Source organism: Electrona antarctica, assembly GCF_951216825.1.
Source record: "Electrona antarctica genome assembly, chromosome: 13".
Lineage (NCBI taxonomy): Eukaryota > Metazoa > Chordata > Actinopteri > Myctophiformes > Myctophidae > Electrona > Electrona antarctica.
Window position 1 is genome coordinate 40,650,050 of NC_136794.1, and position 23,987 is coordinate 40,674,036.

At 42.5% G+C, this 23,987-nt stretch overlaps 1 long non-coding RNA gene across 1 annotated transcript; it reads right to left on the reverse strand.

Moving 5' to 3' along the window:
- Positions 1-13,204: 13,204 nt before the first annotated feature.
- Positions 13,205-19,865, reverse strand: LOC306935870. Its single transcript, XR_013791430.1, has 5 exons — positions 19,818-19,865; positions 19,451-19,520; positions 18,200-18,325; positions 14,741-14,792; positions 13,205-14,331 (listed from the first exon to the last, which is right to left on the reverse strand). It is a non-coding gene; the product is annotated as an uncharacterized lncRNA (long non-coding RNA).
- Positions 19,866-23,987: the final 4,122 nt, after the last annotated feature.

Sequence of the window (23,987 nt, forward strand, 5' to 3'; positions counted from 1 at the left end):
GCCCATGGCCTCGGACGGCATACTATAGCATGCCGTTTTTCATCATTTTTGAGGATTTGAAAAAAAGACGAAAATCACTCCGAGACAATGGACTATAGCCCATGGTCTCGGAGTGATTTTCGTCTTTTTTTCAAATCCTCAAAAATGATGAAAAACCCTCCGAGACCATGGGACCGATTTCAGAAGAAGAAAACCAACAAAAAAGCAGTGTGAATTGTCTGGACCCAGTGGCTCAGTGTGTTAGGACGCTGCCACATGATCGGGAGTTCAAACCCCACTCAAGTTCAAACCAAAAAATAAAGGTCCAGGGTGCAATCCCACCCCAGTCTTTACTGTGACACTTTGCTTTCCACACTCGGAGTGATTTTCGTCTTTTTTTCAAATGCTTGTTTTTCATCATTTTTGACCATGGGCTGTAGCCCATCTCAGACGGCATACTATAGCACATCGTTTTTCATAATTTTTGAGGATTTGAAAAAAAGACGAAAATCACTCCAGACAATGGACTATAGCCCATGGTCTCGGAGTGATTTTCGTCTCTTTTTCAAATCCTAGTTTTTCATCATGTTTGACCATGGGCTATAGCCCATCTCAGACGGCATACTATAGAATGCCATTTTTCATCATTTTTGAGGATTTGAAAAAATGACGAAAATCACTCGAGACAATGGATTAAAGCCCATGGTCTCGGAGCTATTTTCGTCTTTTTTTCAAATCCTCGTTTTTCATCATTTTTGACCATTGGCTATAGCCCATCTCAGACGGCATACTATAGCACGCCGTTTTTCATCATTTTTGAGGATTCGAAAAAAAGTCGAAAATCACTCGAGACAATGGACTATAGCCCATGGTCTTGGGGTGATTTTCGTCTTTTTTTCAAATGCTCGTTTTTCATCATTTTTGAGGATTTGAAAAAAAGACGAAAATCACTCCAGACAATGGACTATAGCCCATGGTCTCGGAGTGATTTTCGTCTCTTTTTCAAATCCTAGTTTTTCATCATGTTTGACCATGGGCTATAGCCCATCTCAGACGGCATACTATAGAATGCCATTTTTCATCATTTTTGAGGATTTGAAAAAATGACGAAAATCACTCGAGACAATGGATTAAAGCCCATGGTCTCGGAGCTATTTTCGTCTTTTTTTCAAATCCTCGTTTTTCATCATTTTTGACCATTGGCTATAGCCCATCTCAGACGGCATACTATAGCACGCCGTTTTTCATCATTTTTGAGGATTCGAAAAAAAAGTCGAAAATCACTCGAGACAATGGACTATAGCCCATGGTCTTGGGGTGATTTTCGTCTTTTTTTCAAATGCTCGTTTTTCATCATTTTTGAGGATTTGAAAAAAAGACGAAAATCACTCGAGACAATGGACTATAGCCCGTGGTCTTGGAGTGATTTTCGTCTTTTTCAAATCAATTTTCATCATATTTGACCATGGGCTATAGCCCATCTCAGACGGCAATCACGGCATACTATAGCATGCCATTTTTCATCATTTTTGAGGATTCGAAAAAAAGACGAAAATCACTCGAGACAATGGACTATAGCCCATGGTCTTGGAGTGATTTTCGTCTTTTTCAAATCCTAGTTTTTCATCATGTTTGACCATGGGCTATAGCCCATCTCAGACGGCATACTATAGCATGCCATTTTTCATCATTTTTGAGGATTTGAAAAAATGACGAAAATCACTCGAGACAATGGACTATAGCCCATGGTCTCGGAGCTATTTTCGTCTTTTTTTCAAATCCTCGTTTTTCATCATTTTTGAACATTGGCTATAGCCCATCTCAGACAGCATACTATAGCACGCCGTTTTTCAACATTTTTGAGGATTCGAAAAAAAGACGAAAATCACTCGAGACAATGGACTATAGCCCATGGTCTCGGAGTGATTTTCGTCTTTTTTTCAAATCCTCAAAAATGATGAAAAACACTCCGAGACCATGGGCTATAGCCCATGGCCTCGGACGGCATACTATAGCATGCCGTTTTTCATCATTTTTGAGGATTTGAAAAAAAGACGAAAATCACTCCGAGACAATGGACTATAGCCCATGGTCTCGGAGTGATTTTCGTCTTTTTTTCAAATCCTCAAAAATGTTGAAAAACCCTCCAAGACCATGGGCTATAGCCCATGGCCTCGGACGGCATACTATAGCATGCCGTTTTTCATCATTTTTGAGGATTTGAAAAAAAGATGAAAATTACTCCGAGACAATGGACTATAGCCCATGGTCTCGGAGTGATTTTCGTCTTTTTTTCAAATCCTCAAAAATGATGAAAAACCCTCCGAGACCATGGGCTATAGCCCATGGCCTCGGACGGCATACTATAGCATGCCGTTTTTCATCATTTTTGAGGATTTGAAAAAAAGACGAAAATCACTCCGAGACCATGGGCTATAAAACGATGAGTATAATAAACTGGAAGAAAAGTAACAAGTGTGTGTTCTGGTCCTGTTGATTGAGCTGAGCAGGACCTATAAACCTTCAAGGTTTATAAGTCCTTCTCAGCTCAATCAACAGGACCAGAACACACCTGGGCTGGCTGCCAGGATCACATCCACCAATGGGGAGGCTGTCTGTGTCCTGTCATGGTTTCTCCTCTGTATTATCTGATTAACATCCACGATAACACTTAAAAGCACTAAAGACACCTTTGATGCACAGCACCATTCAAATGCTCTGTACATGATCCCAAGGCCCCATTTGAAAAGTGACACCAACAAGAAAAACTTACAACCTAAAAATCTCTGAGAGCTCAGTGGCACCCTTGTTAAGATGATGTCCATGTGAGTCAGAGGTTGTGAGTTCAAATCCAGCTGATTTCCTGCTACTTTCACTTTGCAGCATGTTTTGGAGAATAACATCCAGAAGAGAACTGGAAAGAGATGGAAAGCTGAGGAGATTCTCAGAGAGCATGGTGGCCTCTGTCATAAGCTGCTGTCTATTAGAACCACAGGTCGTGGGTTCAAGTTAAGCCCATGGCCTCAGACGGCATACTATAGCATGCCATTTTTCATCATTTTTGAGGATTTGAAAAAAAGATGAAAATCACTCCGAGACAATGGACTATAGCCCATGGTCTCGGAGTGATTTTCGTCTTTTTTCAAATCCTCAAAAATGATGAAAAACAATCCGAGACCATGGGCTATATCCCATGGCCTCGGACGGCATACTATAGCATGCCATTTTTCATCATTTTTGAGGATTTGAAAAAAATATGAAAATCACTCCGAGACAATGGACTATAGCCCATGGTCTCGGAGTGATTTTCGTCTTTTTTTCAAATCCTCAAAAATGATGAAAAACCCTCCGAGACCATGGGCTATAGCCCATGGCCTCGGACGGCATACTATAGCATGACGTTTTTCATCATTTTTGAGGATTTGAAAAAAAGATGAAAATCCCTCCGAGACAATGGGCTATAGCCCATGGTCTCGGAGTGATTTTCGTCTTTTTTTCAAATCCTCAAAAATGATGAAAAACACTCCGAGACCATGGGCTATAGCCCATGGCCTCGGACGGCATACTATAGCATGCCGTTTTTCATCATTTTTGAGGATTTGAAAAAAAGATGAAAATCACTCCGAGACAATGGACTATAGCCCATGGTCTCGGAGTGATTTTCGTCTTTTTTTCAAATCCTCAAAAATGATGAAAAACACTCCGAGACCATGGGCTATAGCCCATGGCCTCGGACGGCATACTATAGCATGCCGTTTTTCATCATTTTTGAGGATTTGAAAAAAAGACGAAAATCACTCCGAGACAATGGACTATAGCCCATGGTCTCGGAGTGATTTTCGTCTTTTTTTCAAATCCTCAAAAATGATGAAAAACCCTCCAAGACCATGGGCTATAGCCCATGGCCTCGGACGGCATACTATAGCATGCCGTTTTTCATCATTTTTGAGGATTTGAAAAAAAGATGAAAATCCCTCCGAGACAATGGACTATAGCCCATGGTCTCGGAGTGATTTTCGTCTTTTTTTCAAATCCTCAAAAATGATGAAAAACACTCCGAGACCATGGGCTATAGCCCATGGCCTCGGACAGCATACTATAGCATGCCGTTTTTCATCATTTTTGAGGATTTGTAAAAAAGACGAAAATCACTCCGAGACCATGGGCTATAAAACGACGAGTATAATAAACTGGAAGAAAAGTAACAAGTGTGTGTTCTGGTCCTGTTGATTGAGCTGAGCATGACCTATAAACCTTCAGTCCTTCTCAGCTCAATCAACAGGACCAGAACACACCTGGGCTGGCTGCCAGGATCACATCCACCAATGGGGAGGCTGTCTGTGTCCTGTCATGGTTTCTCCTCTGTATTATCTGATTAACATCCACGATAACACTTAAAAGCACTAAAGACACCTTTGATGCACAGCACCATTCAAATGCTCTGTACATGATCCCAAGGCCCCATTTGAAAAGTGACACCAAGAAGAACAACTTACAACCTAAAAATCACTGAGATCCCAGTGGCACCCTTGTTAAGATGATGTCCATGTGAGCCAGAGGTTGTTAGTTCAAATCCAGCTGAGTTCCTGCTACTTTCACTTTGCAGCATGTTTTGGAGCATAACATCCAGAAGAGAACTGGAAAGAGATGGAAAGCTGAGGAGATTCTCAGAGAGCATGGTGGCCTCTGTGATAAGCTGCTGTCTATTAGAACCACAGGTCGTGGGTTCAAGTTAAGCCCATGGCCTCGGACGGCATACTATAGCTTGCCGTTTTTCATCATTTTTGAGGATTTGAAAAAAAGATGAAAATCACTCCGAGACAATGGACTATAGCCCATGGTCTCGGAGTGATTTTCGTCTTTTTTTCAAATCCTCAAAAATGATGAAAAACCCTCCGAGACCATGGGCTATAGCCCATGGCCTCGGACGGCATACTATAGCATGCCGTTTTTCATCATTTTTGAGGATTTGAAAAAAAGACGAAAATCACTCCGAGACAATGGACTATAGCCCATGGTCTCGGAGTGATTTTCGTCTTTTTTTCAAATCCTCAAAAATGATGAAAAACCCTCCGAGACCATGGGACCGATTTCAGAAGAAGAAAACCAACAAAAAAGCAGTGTGAATTGTCTGGACCCAGTGGCTCAGTGTGTTAGGACGCTGCCACATGATCGGGAGTTCAAACCCCACTCAAGTTCAAACCAAAAAATAAAGGTCCAGGGTGCAATCCCACCCCAGTCTTTACTGTGACACTTTGCTTTCCACACTCGGAGTGATTTTCGTCTTTTTTTCAAATGCTTGTTTTTCATCATTTTTGACCATGGGCTGTAGCCCATCTCAGACGGCATACTATAGCACATCGTTTTTCATAATTTTTGAGGATTTGAAAAAAAGACGAAAATCACTCCAGACAATGGACTATAGCCCATGGTCTCGGAGTGATTTTCGTCTCTTTTTCAAATCCTAGTTTTTCATCATGTTTGACCATGGGCTATAGCCCATCTCAGACGGCATACTATAGAATGCCATTTTTCATCATTTTTGAGGATTTGAAAAAATGACGAAAATCACTCGAGACAATGGATTAAAGCCCATGGTCTCGGAGCTATTTTCGTCTTTTTTTCAAATCCTCGTTTTTCATCATTTTTGACCATTGGCTATAGCCCATCTCAGACGGCATACTATAGCACGCCGTTTTTCATCATTTTTGAGGATTCGAAAAAAAGTCGAAAATCACTCGAGACAATGGACTATAGCCCATGGTCTTGGGGTGATTTTCGTCTTTTTTTCAAATGCTCGTTTTTCATCATTTTTGAGGATTTGAAAAAAAGACGAAAATCACTCCAGACAATGGACTATAGCCCATGGTCTCGGAGTGATTTTCGTCTCTTTTTCAAATCCTAGTTTTTCATCATGTTTGACCATGGGCTATAGCCCATCTCAGACGGCATACTATAGAATGCCATTTTTCATCATTTTTGAGGATTTGAAAAAATGACGAAAATCACTCGAGACAATGGATTAAAGCCCATGGTCTCGGAGCTATTTTCGTCTTTTTTTCAAATCCTCGTTTTTCATCATTTTTGACCATTGGCTATAGCCCATCTCAGACGGCATACTATAGCACGCCGTTTTTCATCATTTTTGAGGATTCGAAAAAAAAGTCGAAAATCACTCGAGACAATGGACTATAGCCCATGGTCTTGGGGTGATTTTCGTCTTTTTTTCAAATGCTCGTTTTTCATCATTTTTGAGGATTTGAAAAAAAGACGAAAATCACTCGAGACAATGGACTATAGCCCGTGGTCTTGGAGTGATTTTCGTCTTTTTCAAATCAATTTTCATCATATTTGACCATGGGCTATAGCCCATCTCAGACGGCAATCACGGCATACTATAGCATGCCATTTTTCATCATTTTTGAGGATTCGAAAAAAAGACGAAAATCACTCGAGACAATGGACTATAGCCCATGGTCTTGGAGTGATTTTCGTCTTTTTCAAATCCTAGTTTTTCATCATGTTTGACCATGGGCTATAGCCCATCTCAGACGGCATACTATAGCATGCCATTTTTCATCATTTTTGAGGATTTGAAAAAATGACGAAAATCACTCGAGACAATGGACTATAGCCCATGGTCTCGGAGCTATTTTCGTCTTTTTTTCAAATCCTCGTTTTTCATCATTTTTGAACATTGGCTATAGCCCATCTCAGACAGCATACTATAGCACGCCGTTTTTCAACATTTTTGAGGATTCGAAAAAAAGACGAAAATCACTCGAGACAATGGACTATAGCCCATGGTCTCGGAGTGATTTTCGTCTTTTTTTCAAATGCTCGTTTTTCATCATTTTTGAGGATTTGAAAAAAAGACGAAAATCACTCGAGACAATGGACTATAGCCCATGGTCTTGGAGTGATTTTCGTCTTTTTCAAATCCTAGTTTTTCATCATGTTTGACCATGGGCTATAGCCCATCTCAGACGGCATACTATAGCATGCCATTTTTCATCATTTTTGAGGATTTGAAAAAAAGACGAAAATCACTCGAGACAATGGACTATAGCCCATGGTCTCGGAGCTATTTGTCTTTTTTTCAAATCCTCGTTTTTCATCATTTTTGAACATTGGCTATAGCCCATCTCAGACGGCATACTATAGCACGCCGTTTTTCATCATTTTTGAGGATTTGAAAAAAAAAGGCGAAAATCACTCGAGACAATGGACTATAGCCCATGGTCTTGGAGTGATTTTCGTCTTTTTCAAATCCTAGTTTTCATCATATTTGACCATGGGCTATAGCCCATCTCAGACGGCATACTATAGCATGCCATTTTTCATCATTTTTGAGGATTCGAAAAAAAGACGAAAATCACTCGAGACAATGGACTATAGCCCATGGTCTTGGAGTGATTTTCGTCTTTTTCAAATCCTAGTTTTTCATCATGTTTGACCATGGGCTATAGCCCATCTCAGACGGCATACTATAGCATGCCATTTTTCATCATTTTTGAGGATTTGAAAAAATGACGAAAATCACTCGAGACAATGGACTATAGCCCATGGTCTCGGAGCTATTTTCGTCTTTTTTTCAAATCCTCGTTTTTCATCATTTTTGAACATTGGCTATAGCCCATCTCAGACAGCATACTATAGCACGCCGTTTTTCATCATTTTTGAGGATTCGAAAAAAAGACGAAAATCACTCGAGACAATGGACTATAGCCCATGGTCTCGGAGTGATTTTCGTCTTTTTTTCAAATGCTCGTTTTTCATCATTTTTGAGGATTTGAAAAAAAGACGAAAATCACTCGAGACAATGGACCATAGCCCATGGTCTTGGAGTGATTTTCGTCTTTTTCAAATCCTAGTTTTTCATCATGTTTGACCATGGGCTATAGCCCATCTCAGACGGCATACTATAGCATGCCATTTTTCATCATTTTTGAGGATTTGAAAAAAAGACGAAAATCACTCGAGACAATGGACTATAGCCCATGGTCTCGGAGCTATTTGTCTTTTTTTCAAATCCTCGTTTTTCATCATTTTTGAACATTGGCTATAGCCCATCTCAGACGGCATACTATAGCACGCCGTTTTTCATCATTTTTGAGGATTTGAAAAAAAAAGGCGAAAATCACTCGAGACAATGGACTATAGCCCATGGTCTCGGAATGATTTTCGTCTTTTTCAAATCCTAGTTTTTCATCATGTTTGACCATGGGCTATAGCCCATCTCAGATGGCATACTATAGCATGCCATTTTTCATCATTTTTGAGGATTTGAAAAAAAGACGAAAATCACTCGAGACAATGGACTATAGCCCATGGTCTCGGAATGATTTTCGTCTTTTTCAAATCCTAGTTTTTCATCATGTTTGACCATGGGCTATAGCCCATCTCAGACGGCATACTATAGCATGCCGTTTTTCATCATTTTTGAAAAAAAAGGCAAAATAGTTTTTCATCATTTTTGACCATGGGCTGTAGCCCATCTCAGACGGCATACTATAGCATGCCGTTTTTCATCATTTTTGAGGATTTGAAAAAAAAGGCAAAATAGTTTTTCATCATTTTTGACCATGGGCTGTAGCCCATGTCAGACGGCATACTATAGCACGTCGTTTTTCATCATTTTTGAGGATTTGAAAAAATGACGAAAATCACTCGAGACAATGGACTCGGAGTGATTTTCGTCTCTTTCAAATCCTAGTTTTTCATCATGTTTGACCATGGGCTATAGCCCATCTCAGACGGCATACTATAGCATGCCAAGGAAGTTTGCTGGTTGTACATACACCCCTACACCAGTGTGCCTATTAGAGCACCAGGACCAGACCGGCTTGAAGTGATGAGGGTTAGGGTTAGGTGATGGACAAGATGGAAGTGATGATGATTTTAACTGACAAGAAAGGAAACGGGTAACAATCAGTAGTGCAAAAAACCCAAAGGCATAAGACTTATAAGCAAAACGAAGGTCTTAGGCATAACAAAGAAATTGAAAATCATGAAAAAACGACATGCTATAGTTCATGGTTTCGGAAATCCTTGACAATGTATGCCTACTGAAAAATATCTACACCAGTGTGCCTTAGAGCACCAGACCGGCTTGAAGTTTCACAGCAGTTTATTCATGTAGTTTATACAGGTGATTTGAACATGGTGAGAATGATGATGATGGACAAGATGGAAGTGATTATGAATGATAATTTTAACTGACAAGAAAGGAAACGGGTAACAATCAGTAGTGCAAAAAAAACAAAGGCATAATCAGACTTATAAGCAAAACGAAGGTCTTAGGCATAACAATTCAAACTATAAACAAACTTAAACAAATAAAATACTAAAAAGGACATTCTGGTAAACAAGGAGCAAACTTACGAATAATGCATCAACATCAAACACAGGATAGCTGTGGTGTCCCCCAGCACCTCTCCAGTGAGAAAAGCAAATGTTTGTGTGGCTCCTACTAGGATTATATAGCCCCAGGTGTGCCAAATTAGTATTAGCTCCACCCACCACCAAACAAGGCAAACAAGGCAATCTGCTCTCACAGACTCACACCACCACTCTCAGCTAAAGAGTGGTGGGGTTTTCTACAAATATCTACTGTATTTGATAACACGACACAGAAAACAAACATTGCCACTGTCCCATGTCGATTTGGGGCTGGCTATACTTCCTATACATCCTTAGCCACCCCATGAGAGCTCACAACCCTGGTCTGGTGGCAGAGCCACCTCGGATGAAGGTCTGGGGGTCGACCAGGGGGTTGGATCCAGTCAGGGAACCGGTGTTGGTGGGGGAGTTAAGGACCACGGCTGCTGCAGAGGAGGTGCTGGGTGTGTGCAGCGATGGGGATGGCACTGGGTGCGTCTGGACGTGCAGCAGCGATGGTGGTTCAGGGCGCGCTCAGGGGAGGCGTGGTAGGAGCCTGGAAAGGAGCTGGTGCTGGACAGGGCTCTGGTTGAGCAGGCACTACTTGGAGGGGAGGCATAGGGGGCACTTTGAGTGGAGGCATGGGAATGCCTGGAGACTAACCGCTGGGTAGAGAGGTGACGGAGGATGCACTGGGTACGGCTTGGCTTTAAGTCGGGCTGGGGGCTGGGCCGGGTACCGCTGGACTGGAGGCTGATGGGCTGCGTACTGGAGGGCTGTTGTCTGGGAGGAGGCCAGCTGCTGGGGCAAGGTTTTGAGGAGGAGACCAGCGGCTGCTGGGAGGCGTAGGAGGAGGAGACCGACGGCTGCTGGGAGGTGTAGGAGGAGGAGACCGGCGGCTGCTGGGAGGCGTAGGAGGAGGAGACCGGCGGCTGCTGGGAGGCGTAGGAGGAGGAGACCGACGGCTGCTGGGAGGTGTAGGAGGAGGAGACCGGCGGCTGCTGGGAGGCGTAGGAGGAGGAGACCGGCGGCTGCTGGGAGGCGTAGGAGGAGGAGACCGGTGGCTGCTGGGAGGTGTAGGAGGAGGAGACCGGCGGCTGCTGGGAGGCGTAGGAGGAGGAGACCGACGGCTGCTGGGAGGTGTAGGAGGAGGAGACCGGTGGCTGCTGGGAGGTGTAGGAGGAGGAGACCGGCGGCTGCTGGGAGGCGTAGGAGGAGGAGACCGACGGCTGCTGGGAGGTGTAGGAGGAGGAAGGTCCCAGGTTCAATTCCCGCCGAGGATGCTGGTGGCATGTTCCCCTGTCAGGAGAAAAGCAGCTTGCACGCACGCACGCACGCACACGCACACACGCACACACAGCTAGAAAAGGGTCTCTTCGCGTTTCGAGCTTGTCGATCTGCTACTTTTGATGCTTTCTGTGTGACGCTGTAGTTTATTAAAAAAATAAAAATCATCAATCAAACCATTCCACATTTTAGAAGCAGGTATTTTATCCATACCACCAAAACCTCAAATGTCCTTTTGAACATAGTCCAATCCACTCACACAATAATCCACATTTTACATAAAAAACACCTGTAGCCAAATTCCAATACCGCAAAATCTCAGCCACTCGCTCACTCAAGCATGGTGGCGTTACGATGAAATTGGTGACCTGCTGAAATATGTGATAATCGTGTAGACAATCACATGTCAGTGTCTGAATGTAAATTGTTACGGTTCATTTATTAACAGAGTTCAACCTAATGGTATTTAGGCCTTGTATTAAAAGATCTCCATAAAGTTGTGTGAAGTCCACAAGATCGATGGTCACATATTTCAGCAGGTCACCAATTTCACCGTAACACCATGCTGGAGTGACAGAGTGTGAGTGAGCAAGTGGCCGAGATTTGGGGTATTGGACTTATAAACGTCAAGCAGAACCCGACTCCATGGTGGGCGGCCATCTGCCTCGACCGTGTCGGGGGAGAGAAAAATAGAGAGACAAGGAAATACAGGCAAATACAAGTAGTAGCAATAGAAATAAACGTAATAGTGTTATACGATAATATATCGTATCACAATGTCAGATAGTGGAATAAGAATGTTAAGATAAAACACTGTAGTGGTGTAATATAACATGGTAGCAGTCCATGGACATGCTCTGTGTAGGGGTGTAATAATAATATGGTAGCAGTGCATGGTTGTGCTCTGTGAGGAGGAAGAGTCCATAGTCACACTCAGGCTATGTGAAGAGGGTTACAGCAAACCATCAAATGGAGAGAGACGGTGATTATGATGAGAATGTTTTTATTTTATATTTATAAGTGAATATTGTAAGTCTGAAGCAGGACCTTAAATTAAAATATGTCCAGACCACCAGAAAAATGTAATGGAAAAACCCCAAAGAAATTATCCTAATAGTTAGAAATATTATATAAAGGGGACTTCAATTCCCAACAAAAGGTTTGGGGTTACAGCCAAAAATCATCAAATGAAGATGATGCCACTAGCACCAACACTACGGTTTGACCCAAAAGAGCCCCAAGCTTCTTCTCTGCACAATGGAACACCCATACCAACCCAGACCTGGCCTTTGACGTGGGTCAGCAATGGAAATATGTCAGTATCTTGTTGACTTGTTTTGGAAGAGATGGGAGAGTACCTGTCTCTGCTTCAAGAGCCACAAAAATACACTCTGATTAAGAAGAACCTGGTAACAGCAGACGTTATGATTATGGACGATTCAGTGCCAGAGAGCTTGTGGGTGTCGGGAAGAGTCAAGCAGATGATACCTGATGCAAAGGGAAGCGTCACATACCTAAGCAATGACATTCACCCACGTGTCCCCACCTACATAATGCCTGCTACAAGCGAGGACATTCACCAACATGTTGCCACAATGATGTCAGATAATATGAAGTGGTATAATAATGTTAAGATAGCAGTCCATGGTCATGCTCTGTGACGAGGCCGGGTCCACAGTCACACTGTTGATGGGCTCAGTGAAGGCTCCGTGAAGAAGCCTGGTCCACGGTCACTCTTCATAGCCAGCTGGGTCCATAATACAAGTCCATGGAACTGCAGAGTGGGAGACAAAAATAAACTCCGGGGAGTGGCTCCCCGGATGTTGAGTTAGTGGCAGGCCTTACTGGACCGTGAGTCTACAGTGTTAATAACAATCACACTGATGGGAAACAAGGGGAGGAGAAGAGGAGAGGGGAAGAGAAAAGGGATGAGGGGGATGGTGATGGCGAGGGGAAGGGGGAGAAAATTAAGGCCCAGACCTACCCTACCCTAACTGGGCCGGCCCAAGGCTCAGCCCAACCATAAAAATACTATCAATATACTGAGTGAGTGTGTTAGAGTGTCTTATCGCCGAAAAATAAAGGATTTATGTAACTTACGTTGGCTGTTAACACATCGAGCTAAAATGAGGTCCATCCTTGCTCTAGAAAACACCAATGTTCCCATCGCGCTCACCGAATAATCAGAAAAGACCTCCGAACATCGCCGATCAGTTAAAAACCACGGACAGCGCAATAGTTTCAGAGAAAAAAGCAAAATGCAAAAGCCACGACTAAAATGTGGTTGGTCATACAGACATGGTGCGGGTGGGGCCCTAGCAACGGTGCACAGCAACCGGAGCGGTTAAAAAGTAAAATACCAAGACAATGTTATAGCGATATCAAACACCTCAAGATTTCCAAAACTAATCAACAAGCACTTTTTCACCCTTCAGTGTGTATGAGTCTTTTGTGAACAGTTCAAGTGGCATGACTGAGGTACTGACTCATTTCCATTTCTGACCCACGGCAAAGGCCAGGTTTGGGTTGGTATGGGTGTTCCATTGTGCAGAGAGGACGCTTCTTTTGTGTCAAACAACAGTAGTGTGTTGGCGTTAGAGGCCCATTGGCTCCGTCACTCCATTTGATGATTTGCTGTAACCCCAATCCATCGAGAACCATTCTCTAACCGAACCTAAACATAACCGCAAGCGCAGGAGCAACACCGTTTGAGCGGTAGTCCGACCGCTGTTCCTGCATGTCGGACTAATGCTCCGAATGGATCCCGTCTTCTGCAGATCAGCTTCCACCAACATGGAAGGAGGTGGTGTTAGAAGGACGTGTTAGGAGGTGGTATTAGGTGGTATTAGAAGAAGTTGGTGGAAGCTGATCTGCAGAATACATGATATTGTAAATTCCTTCACTCCTGCTGGTATTTGCACCTGCCATATATACAGGGGACTTCAATTCCCAACACAAGGTTTGGGGTTACAACTAAACATCATCAAATGGAGAGACACAGCCAATGGGCCTCTAGCACCAACTCACTGCTGTTTGACACAAAAGAGCCCCCAAGCTTCTTCTCTGCACGATGGAACACCAATACCAACCCAGACCTGGCCTTTGCCATGGGTCAACAATGGAAATATGTCAGCACCTCAGTCATGCCACTTGAGCTGTTCACAAAAGACTCATATACATGCTGAACGGTGAAAGTGTTGTTGACTTGTTTTGGAAGAGATGGGCCAGTACCTGTCTCCGCTTCAAGAGCCACAAAAATTCACTCTGATTAAAGGAACATTCAGTGATTTGGAACCCCCACCGGTCCGCCACGGTAACAAGATGTGCACATGCACACGCTCTACATGCAACAGGCCAACAGCATGTGGACCAAGGTGCTCCCCCGCTCGATCATGATTGGAGGAAGGCCCCTCTCATCCTGATTGGATGAAGGCTGGGCCCTATAGCCAAAAACAAAACCTAAGGTGTTTTGACCCCAGGGGTTAACAGGGGACAGGGAGGAACTCCTTACATGGTCAGTGCACTCTATAGTAGGGAGGATTAAATCACAAAAAAATGAGATATTTTAATTAAGTGAAATCACTGAATATACCTTTAAGTAGAACCTGGCAACAGCAGACATGATTATGGACGATTCAGTGCCACAGAGCTTTTGGGTGTCGGGAAGAGTCACACAGATGATACCTGATGCAAAGGGAAGAGTCACATAGATATGATACCTGATTTAAGGGGCTTGTCAGATGTGTGCAGGACAAGACGAAGACAAACACAACGACCTGTGGACAAGCTATGCCTCATCTGTGAGACACACTTACATTTATTGTTTTAATGATAAAGTTTCACCCACGTGTCGCCACAAACATATGCATGCTACACGCAAAACATTCAAGTTCACCCACGTGTCTGGAATAAACCTATGCCAGTGCAAGCCATTACATTCACACACATACCTAAGCAGTTACATGCAATGACATTCACTCACGTGTCACCATATACCTATGCCGCTGCACGCCATTACATAACTATAACTAATAACTAATGAAGGTGGCTATAAAGATAAATGAATTGACGGCGTATAAACCAGAACATTTACCAGATTCGGATGAGGAGCTCAATGAGTGAGTGAAAACCAATGAAATGAGAGTCTGAAACAGGGATTAAAGGTTAACTGAAAAATTATTATTAAACTTCAGAGAAAATAAACAGCTTTGAACATTCATGAAAAACAACAAACAAATGGGGGCCACTTTAAGTAGTTGACTTGAAAAGTCCCAGTTCAGTTCCTATTCAGTTCATGGAAATCGGTCTCATTCTCCAATTTGGAGAACCAGATTTGTGGGGGGAAGGGGGGTTCGAAGTTCCGGGTCGGTCTGCCAGGTCTGGGTACCATCCGGTACCAGAACCATCCATGGAAGGGAATCCTTTCAGGACAAAAAAAAACCTGACTTGAAAGGCCAGGTGTCCAAATCAGTCCATTTCAAAATCAATGTTGTACAACATCAAATAAACTATCAATTCATGAGTAAAGAACTTGATTTGATCAGGATCAAGTTCTTTATACATGTTTCCCACTAAACAAATCAGTTTCTAGCATTGTTACGGCCCTTTAAACTTGGCTCAACCAAGGGCTAATAAAAAGGACACAAAGTCAGATCAAAGTTTACAAAAATATTACACATTTATTTAAAATCCTGCATTGCAAAACAGGGACTGATGGACACCCAAAAGAATACTTACGACCAGCCCATCTGAAACGTATCTAATAACAAAAAGGGAACACCTGTTCAGTTTGGGTGTTTGGGAGACAATGAGCTGCTGGCCACAGCTCTTCTTATATAGCCTGCCACTAATCACGAACAGCTGACACAGGGTGTGGCAGCCAGAACTCTCAGGTGATTGACAGGTGAGGCACTTTAGACCAGCAGAGGTCAGCAAAGCCACAGGCAATACAACAGAACAAAGTAAAGAAGGACTTTCACAAAATGGGAATTTTCATTGGCTCATAAAACCTTAATTTCTTTACGTAAAAAAAACATACTATACTTTCCCATGTCCATATAGGTCCAAAGTTCACGTGTAGAACACTTCGTGCATTTTGATCAAAGATCCTGGGAGGAGATGCATTTTAATTGATTGTCATATAATTCAAAATGGCGGGTGATCTAGAGGTCAGAGGTCAAAAGTAAGAGTAAAAACTTGTTCGGTATGAGGAACCGGATATGTGTGTCGAGGTTTCATTGCCGACGGTCAACCGGTTCATGAACTATGCCTGTTCAAAGTTTGCATTTTCAATTGAGTGCTATAGCGCCACCCTTTGGTGGAATTCCCCTTTAATAACAATCGCACTGATGGGAAACGAACCCACACAACCAATGGGAGGAGGAGAAGAGGAGAGGGGAGGAGAAAAGGAAGGAGGGGAGACGGCGACAGAGTTCTCAACGGGCCTGATAATTAAGGCCCGGCCCTACCCTACCCTACTGGTCCAGCCCGAGGCTTGGCCCGACCATAACAACTACCATAATGTTAGGCCACTAGATGGTTCAATATACTGAGTGCGTGAGAGAACGGACTTATCGCCGAAAATGGATTCATGTAACTCATGTTGGCCGTTAACATAATGAGTGCCGTCTGCTGGACAAAAGTGGTATGGCACTTGGGTGCTGGTGATTTCAGGCTATTCCACTATGACGCGCGTCCGCTTTTGGCTTCCATCTTGGATGCTAAAGCATAGCATCAACGCTAGAGAGCTAAAATGAGGTCCATCCTTGCTCTAGAAAACACCAATGTTCCCATCGCGCTCACCAGATAATCAGAAAAGACCTTGACCATCGCCGATCAGTTCAAAACCACGGAGAGCGCATTAGTTTCAGAGAAAAAAGGGAAAAAACGAGTGCAAAGTGCGGGGGCCTAGCAACGGTGCACAGCAACCGGAGGAGTTAAAAATGGAAAATAGCAAGACAATGTTATAGCGATATCAAACGCCTCAAGACTTCCAAAACAAGTCAACAAGATACTGCACTTGACTGAGGTACTGACGCATTTCCATTGCTGACACACTGCAAAGGCCACGTCTGGGTTGCTATGGGTGTTCCATTGTGCAGAGAGGAAGCTTATTTTGGGTCAAACAGTAGTGTGTTGCCATTAGAGGCCAATTGGCTCTGTCACTCCTGTGTCATTTGATGATGTTTGTCTGTAACTCCAATCCTTGTATTGGGAATTGTCCCCTGCATAGAAGGCAGGCGCAGGTATCAGGGGGAGTGAGTGAATGTCTTCTGCAGATCAGCTTCCACAAACATGGAAGGAGGTGGTGTTAAGAGGTGGTGTTAGGACGTGTTAGAAGGTGGTATTAGAAGAAGGTGGTATTAGGAGAAGTTGGTGGAAGCTGATCTGCAGGAGGGAATTAAAGAGTTGAGATTTTTCTCAGTCGACTTGTCAGACAGTAAAGTCGAAGTTGAGTCGATGCGTCGTTTTATGACGGGGGGAGCTCACTTTAACATGGGGCGGGTGGGGGTGCACGATCGTGCTCAAATACAGAGCTTGTCAAACGGGGCCACTCCAATATGGCCTCTCCAATATGGCACAGAAACCCATTAGAAAAGACATACACTAGCTAGGCAACACACAGTGTATGTATCTATGGCAAGGTGCTGATTATCAAAACATAAAAATGTAATAGTAAACACTAAACAGTGAAGGCACACGCCACACGCACATTGGCACAGAGACCAGAAAAGATAACGCAACAGATATGGGGCATAATTGGCACACAGTGCAGCAGCGGCCAACCATAAGAACACAATACAAAATATAACATTAACACTAGGGGAACAGCAGCGACCGTCAGAAAACAATATAAGACATAGGTAATAGCAGCCAGCAACAGTTGACACATCAGAATACAATCTGCTATTACCTTCCACATTCACGACGTGAACAACATGTCTTCGTTCTCCTCCGACAACCCGATAACGTCCTTTTCTTTTCTGAGCCATGCAGTACATATACATAAACAACCCGCACTGACCGGCGAAGGAGAGATTCATGCATCCCGCACGTAAAGCTAAACCAGAAACAGGACAGGCACTGTCAGCACGGGGGGTGGGAGTGGGGGGGGGGGGGGGGTAAAGTTTAGGGATAAAGTTTGTGCGCTTCCGTCTTCTCTGACAGTGCAATTCAACTTCAGCCATTCAATTAGTGGGACAGCTGAGAGCGCAGAGACAGACAGCTGACAGATAGGTTGTTAATTAAGGCTGAACTCCGATGCAGTTGCAAAGGGAAATAAAGTTAAAGAATAATAAAGAATGACTTCTGTCTGTGACAAAACATTTTTTAGTTTGAATTCTGTACACACGTGTACGTGTGAGGGGGAGGGGTGCATTCGCTGCGCCCCTCCCCCTCACACAACACAATGTTGTGTCAAACCATGTGACCTCCATTGGAAATACATTGGGCGGCCATGACACTACACAACATGCATCCAACGAGCACGAGAATTGCATTAAAGGTGTGAGCTCAGCCTTAGAGAGAGCAGGGGGTACCGAGTTGTACTCACTGATGTTTCTCCATCCACCCTGGGTCGTCCATCCTATCTGCGCAGTGGGTCCTTGGTGCTCTGTTCGCGCAGTGGGTCGTTGTTCTGTCCATTTGTGCAGGAGTAGCGAAGACCATAAACTGTTCCCTACACACGTACAAAAATAAAAAAAATAGTTAAAAGATACTGATAACACATTCACCTTGAACTCTTCTGTTGAATAATAACCTTTTTGATTGGCAAGTTAGAATTGATTAGGTAAACGCTGGCAAAGCCTGGCATGTACATGTGTTCTAAAATAAATTATACATGGAAGAGTTCCTTTCGATGAGTTTGTTCATCTTCTTGAAAGGAATTTCAATGTTCAAAACAATGTTTTTGTAGCAGGGGCAGGGCTAATATAATACGAGATAATGACTACGCCACACTCACAGATAGGAGTGAGGGATCCTACAAACACATTAACCATATATTGTATTTATATTCGACAAACTGAAGGTAAGGTAACCCCAAATAGGTTAAGTACCAAAAGGTCAATTTCAATTTTAACTTCAATTTAGGCATTTAGCAGACACTCTTCATCATGGCAATACACATAATACAAAAATAGTTATCATGAATCTTACGTAAGCTAAGAACTTAACAGTGGAATATAATGAAACTATGCATATATTATACTATATAGTGCTATTTCTACATAAAATGCTATCTGAGTTACATAAGTTGATCCTTTGCATACGCCTGTAAGGTCGTCGCGGCTAGGGCAAGTTCTAAGGGCCAAGATGGAGTCTTGATTATTAATTAATTATTGATGTCATCACGTCTGTGAATAGATTCAATAGAATAGGCCTAACTCAACAGATGGCTGGAGTCGATTTTCATAAAAGGTCAAGTTTATTGAAGCATAAAAAGGAAGTCATGTTAAAACACCAAGGGAAGGAGGGGTTATTATAATCATGAAAAAATGGGACTAAGCCCACAAGGGACAAATGGGTGATAAGGAGTGAAGGCTTCAGGGCCTACCGGGGCCTCTAAACTAATGGCACACAGCAAACAAACAAATCAAAATAAGATAAATATGCCAAACCAAATTTACATAGTAAAGTAAATAATTCAAACAAACAAAACGGGTAAAATAATAGTGGAAAACAGTGGCTGGACTGGTCCTTTTAAGGAAACATTATGTTTTACTACTAGCCAGCCCTAGTAGTAAAACAAAAGCAAACACTGCATTCAAATAATTATTAAAAAGGAACAAACAATAAAACCTACTTTGATTTGCAGTGAATATACAACAGCACAATCAATGCGAGGGCATGCGGGGACATCAACAACACCACAGCTAAAAGAAAAGACAGTAGTGTTACAAAACTAAAACTGGATTGAAATACAGATTCATACAGTGCATAAGATGTACACTGTTTAACCAGTATCTCAAAGTCTCTAGACACAGCAGGAGAGCACTTTGAAGCAATTTGAAGACTGAAATAAACAAATACATTTGATTATTAAGGTCAAATAAGACAATATGGAAACAGACTAAAGTGCAAAAATGAACAATATGGCCAACAGTGGCATGTGCTCGGCTCAACCAAACAAAAGCCGATTAGCAGCATTAGCTGCAACAAACAAGGCCTACCATGTGCTTTCTCCTTCACCATGCATGATAGTGGAACACCATTTCCTGCAGCAGAGTCAAAATGGCTCAATGCTAGGAGGAACAAGACTATTGTACTTCCTGCTGGTCATGTGACTAGGTCAGGTGCAGTAGGTGCACCATTCACCTGGATTCCCACATAGTTTGACCATATTTGAAAATAGCCGATCTACAAGCTCCCAATGCGACGCATTGTGAGCTTGTACAGCTTCTATTTTCAAAAGGTTTTTGGTACTTAAGTACTTTTTTATGTCAATACTTTTGTACTTTTACTGTACTCAAGTAAATTTTGAATTCCGGACTTTTACTTTACTACTATATAACGTAGAATTTCCACATTGCAGTATTGATACTTTTACTTAAAGTAAAACATTTGAGTAGCCTACTTTTTCCTCCACTGCCTATGATGTAAAGCCAAGGTTGTTTTGCAAGACTGTTGGTCTACAGCTGTCACACATCTCCACTCCAGGCTCGTGCAGAGGGGGTGGCTTTTGGGTTTTGAGGCCCTGCCAATTAAAAAATAAAAAATAAAATACATGGCAGATTGGAAAGAAAATCAGTGGTCCGATCAATATTATATATGTTAATGTTTACATTGTAATGAGAACATATTGCTAATTTTACTGTCCAATGACATGGGCCTGAAACCTGAAAAATAGCTCTAGATACACGTAATTAATTGATTGAGTATATCTGACTGAACTAACTCCACAAGCTACGTATCATTTCTTTAAAGTCAATTCCTACTGTTGATCAGGTTATGCCAAAATATCAAGGACACGGAATTTTTTTGTGGGCTAGAAAATTAGGAAAATGAACCAAACATTTCTGAAAAAAACAGGAAAAAACATGTTTCTTTAAAGTCAATTCCTAATGTCGATCAGATTAGGCTACTATAAGATCCCCTGACCGACCGACCGCACGCACGCACGCACGCGCACACACACGCACACGCACACACACACACACACACACACACACACACACACACACACACACACACACACACACACACACACACACACACACATCATTAAAGTGATGAGCACATCAATGCATTACTAACCAGTAAGACGCCCTGAGGGCGAGGTCGCGTGCACGCATCCGCCTGGGTGACGGCAGACTGCTGGGGGGGTCAGATCAACATACTGTATGGAATCAATTATGTACTGGCCATATTTATGGAGCGTGTCTTGAGTGTACAGGGTTTGATGAGGTCAGATCAACATATGGAATGTCAGAACAGGAAGGACGTGTGGGGAAGGACCGTTCTGAGGTCAGATGTAGAGTTGCTAGCCGGATCCATATATGCAGATCTAGGTGATGATCCAGTCTTCTCCATGTATGGTTATCCAGGGTTAGAGTGAGATCAGTGTAGTGATCTTCATATATGGAGATGGCCATATATGGTGGCGTGACGTGTCACGAGGCGTGACCATATATGGCGGCATGATGTCACGAGGCGTGACCATATATGGAGGCATGGGGTGACTAACTGACGGATGGGATATGCAGATTTTCATAGTAAATGGGACCTGCGGTCGCAATTACAATACAATAATATAACTGTACCGGTAACTGTGAAATGGGCCATTCTGTTAATATATTTTAATGCCAATTTTGAATACTATTACAATTTTTAATACTATTACTGCGGTAAGTGATGATAATGGTAAGTGATTTTCTTTGGTTAAAATAAGTGTTAAAAAGTTATATATTGTGACAGTACTCATTGCTATCTAGAGTGTATATTCAGTAACGGGAGTCTCCATAATATGTCTCCAGCTTTTTATTAAAGAGAAAATGCATTTTCAGGTCGGGATACCAATTTGATCCAGTCAGGAAATATAGAGAATGCAGTCAGGATACAGATTTCATTAAACAAGTGGAATTGTAAGTGATGACACAAGGAAATGAGCAGACAAAAATTGGAACTGGAACACTATATAAGAAAATAAGATGATAAATGGCTCTCTCCTGATTGGCTGGAATTTTGTCACTTACCTGAACATGTAATTTTTGAGTGGTGCAAACCACTCCAACAACTGGCTTTGTACCCGTGTACCTGTGTTTGTTCGTACCAAAAAAACGAGCATGGTTGCTATGGTTAGCAACCAAAAAAACGAGCATGGTTGCTATGGTTAGTATGTGATGTACCCGTGCACCACTCAGTTCACACGGGTGTGATTTTTATTTATTAAAGAGCTGGAGAGACAGGGAGACCTCTGTTACTGGACAAACACTATAGCAATGATTACTATCAGAATATAGCCTAGCCCCTTAGATAGCACTTTATGTACTTAGATAGTATTTTAAACAGACTTATAGCTTGTTACGTAGACAGCACTAGAAATGCATTTTATGTAGTCATAGCACTTTATAGTACACATGTATAATATATAATATATAGTATAGTATGTATAGTTTACATATAGATACTCCACTGTTACGTTCTTAGTTTACGCATGATTCATGATAAGTACTTTTTATATATGTGATGTATGCCATGCTTTTGTTATTGCTTAATGTAAATCGCTCTGGATTAAGAGCGTCTGCTAAATGCCTAAATTGTAAATTGAATATAGTGATTTAAGCTTTTAACTAAAACGTTTTTGTTTTAACCAAAAGATATCACTTACCCTACCTTAAGTAAAACAAATCTGTTTACTTATTCCACCACTTACTATATGATGATAGATGTTCATCTTTCTTTTCATTGTTTTTTTTTTATCGCTTATCATCTAGTTGGGTTTGTCTGCGGTGTGCTACTGTATAAATGGTTACGGTCATGACCTTTACCAAAACGCAGATGCAATCACATGCGATGGAAACCAAGATGAGAAGTGTGCAATAGGAACATCTGCTTTCAAGTCTCTCTCTATGCTGTATGAACACAACAGGAAGACTTTAGGGTGATAGATGTAAATAGAGATACAGCAAATGAGTGGAGATGGAAACATTCGTGTGGTTCAGACTCAAAGGACTAGGGTTTGAGTTCAGCCTGCATGCTCTCTCTCCATCTCTCTCTCTCTCTCTCTCTCTCTCCATCTCTCTCTCTCGGTCACAGGTTTATATGCATTAAACGTCTATGGATGAATATACTAGTCTATCAATTTATGGTTAAGTATATCAACAGTTGAATGAATAATAATAACTCTTGCCTGCTCTTTCAGCTTTCGGTTGTGTGCACTGTGCAAAACTCAAGTGGTAAATGGAGAGTGGTAACTCAAGAGTTAAATGGATTCTTCCTTGCAGGTGAGTGCAAAGGTGTGATTTTGTGAAACCACCTGGGCTCCAGCTGTCCCCTTGATTTGGACCAGCGCAGGAATCCCCTGATGTAGCCTACCACCCACAGGGTGAAAGTAGGCAAAAACGGGCATTAATGCCAAATGTTTTTTTCCCGCTTAATTCCCTGATTACGGGATGTTAACGGACATCTGTGGACATTTACAGAGAAAACTATTTACACACACTACTGCAGGAAATTGGAATTATTCAGCTCAGGAGAGCTCGTTATGGACAGAATACTCTGTGAATGTTTACACTGTTCAGTTTACAACAAACACTCAAGCATGCATACAGAATGTGCCTGCCCACACTCACACACAGGAACCATCTATCTACTCTCTCTCACACACAGGAACCATCTATCTACTCTCTCTCACACACAGGAACCATCTATCTACTCTCTCTCACACACAGGAACCATCTATCTACTCTCTCTCACACACAGGAACCATCTATCTACTCTCTCTCACACACAGGAACCATCTATCTACTCTCTCTTTCTCACCATCTCACACCATCTTGCTTGCTCTCGTTTTTGGTTTTTTTGAGTGGTGCAACCACTCCAAGGAACAGCAATGTCCGTGTTAACCTATGTTTGTGTGTGACTATGTTTGTGTGTGACTATGTTTGTGTGTGACTCATGTGTGACTCATGAGTACCAGTAGGGGCGCTGTTGTGCCAGAAACAGAGAGAGAGATAGTGCTGCACTGTTGCCTGCTAATGAGAGAGAGAGAGAGAGAGAGAGAGAGAGAGAGAGAGAGAGAGAGAGAGAGAGAGAGGGGAGTTGCACCACTCAGTTCACACGGGTGTGATTTTCTTTTACCACAAGAGTAGGGCTGCGTAGACTTGTTGTTGTTACAATAA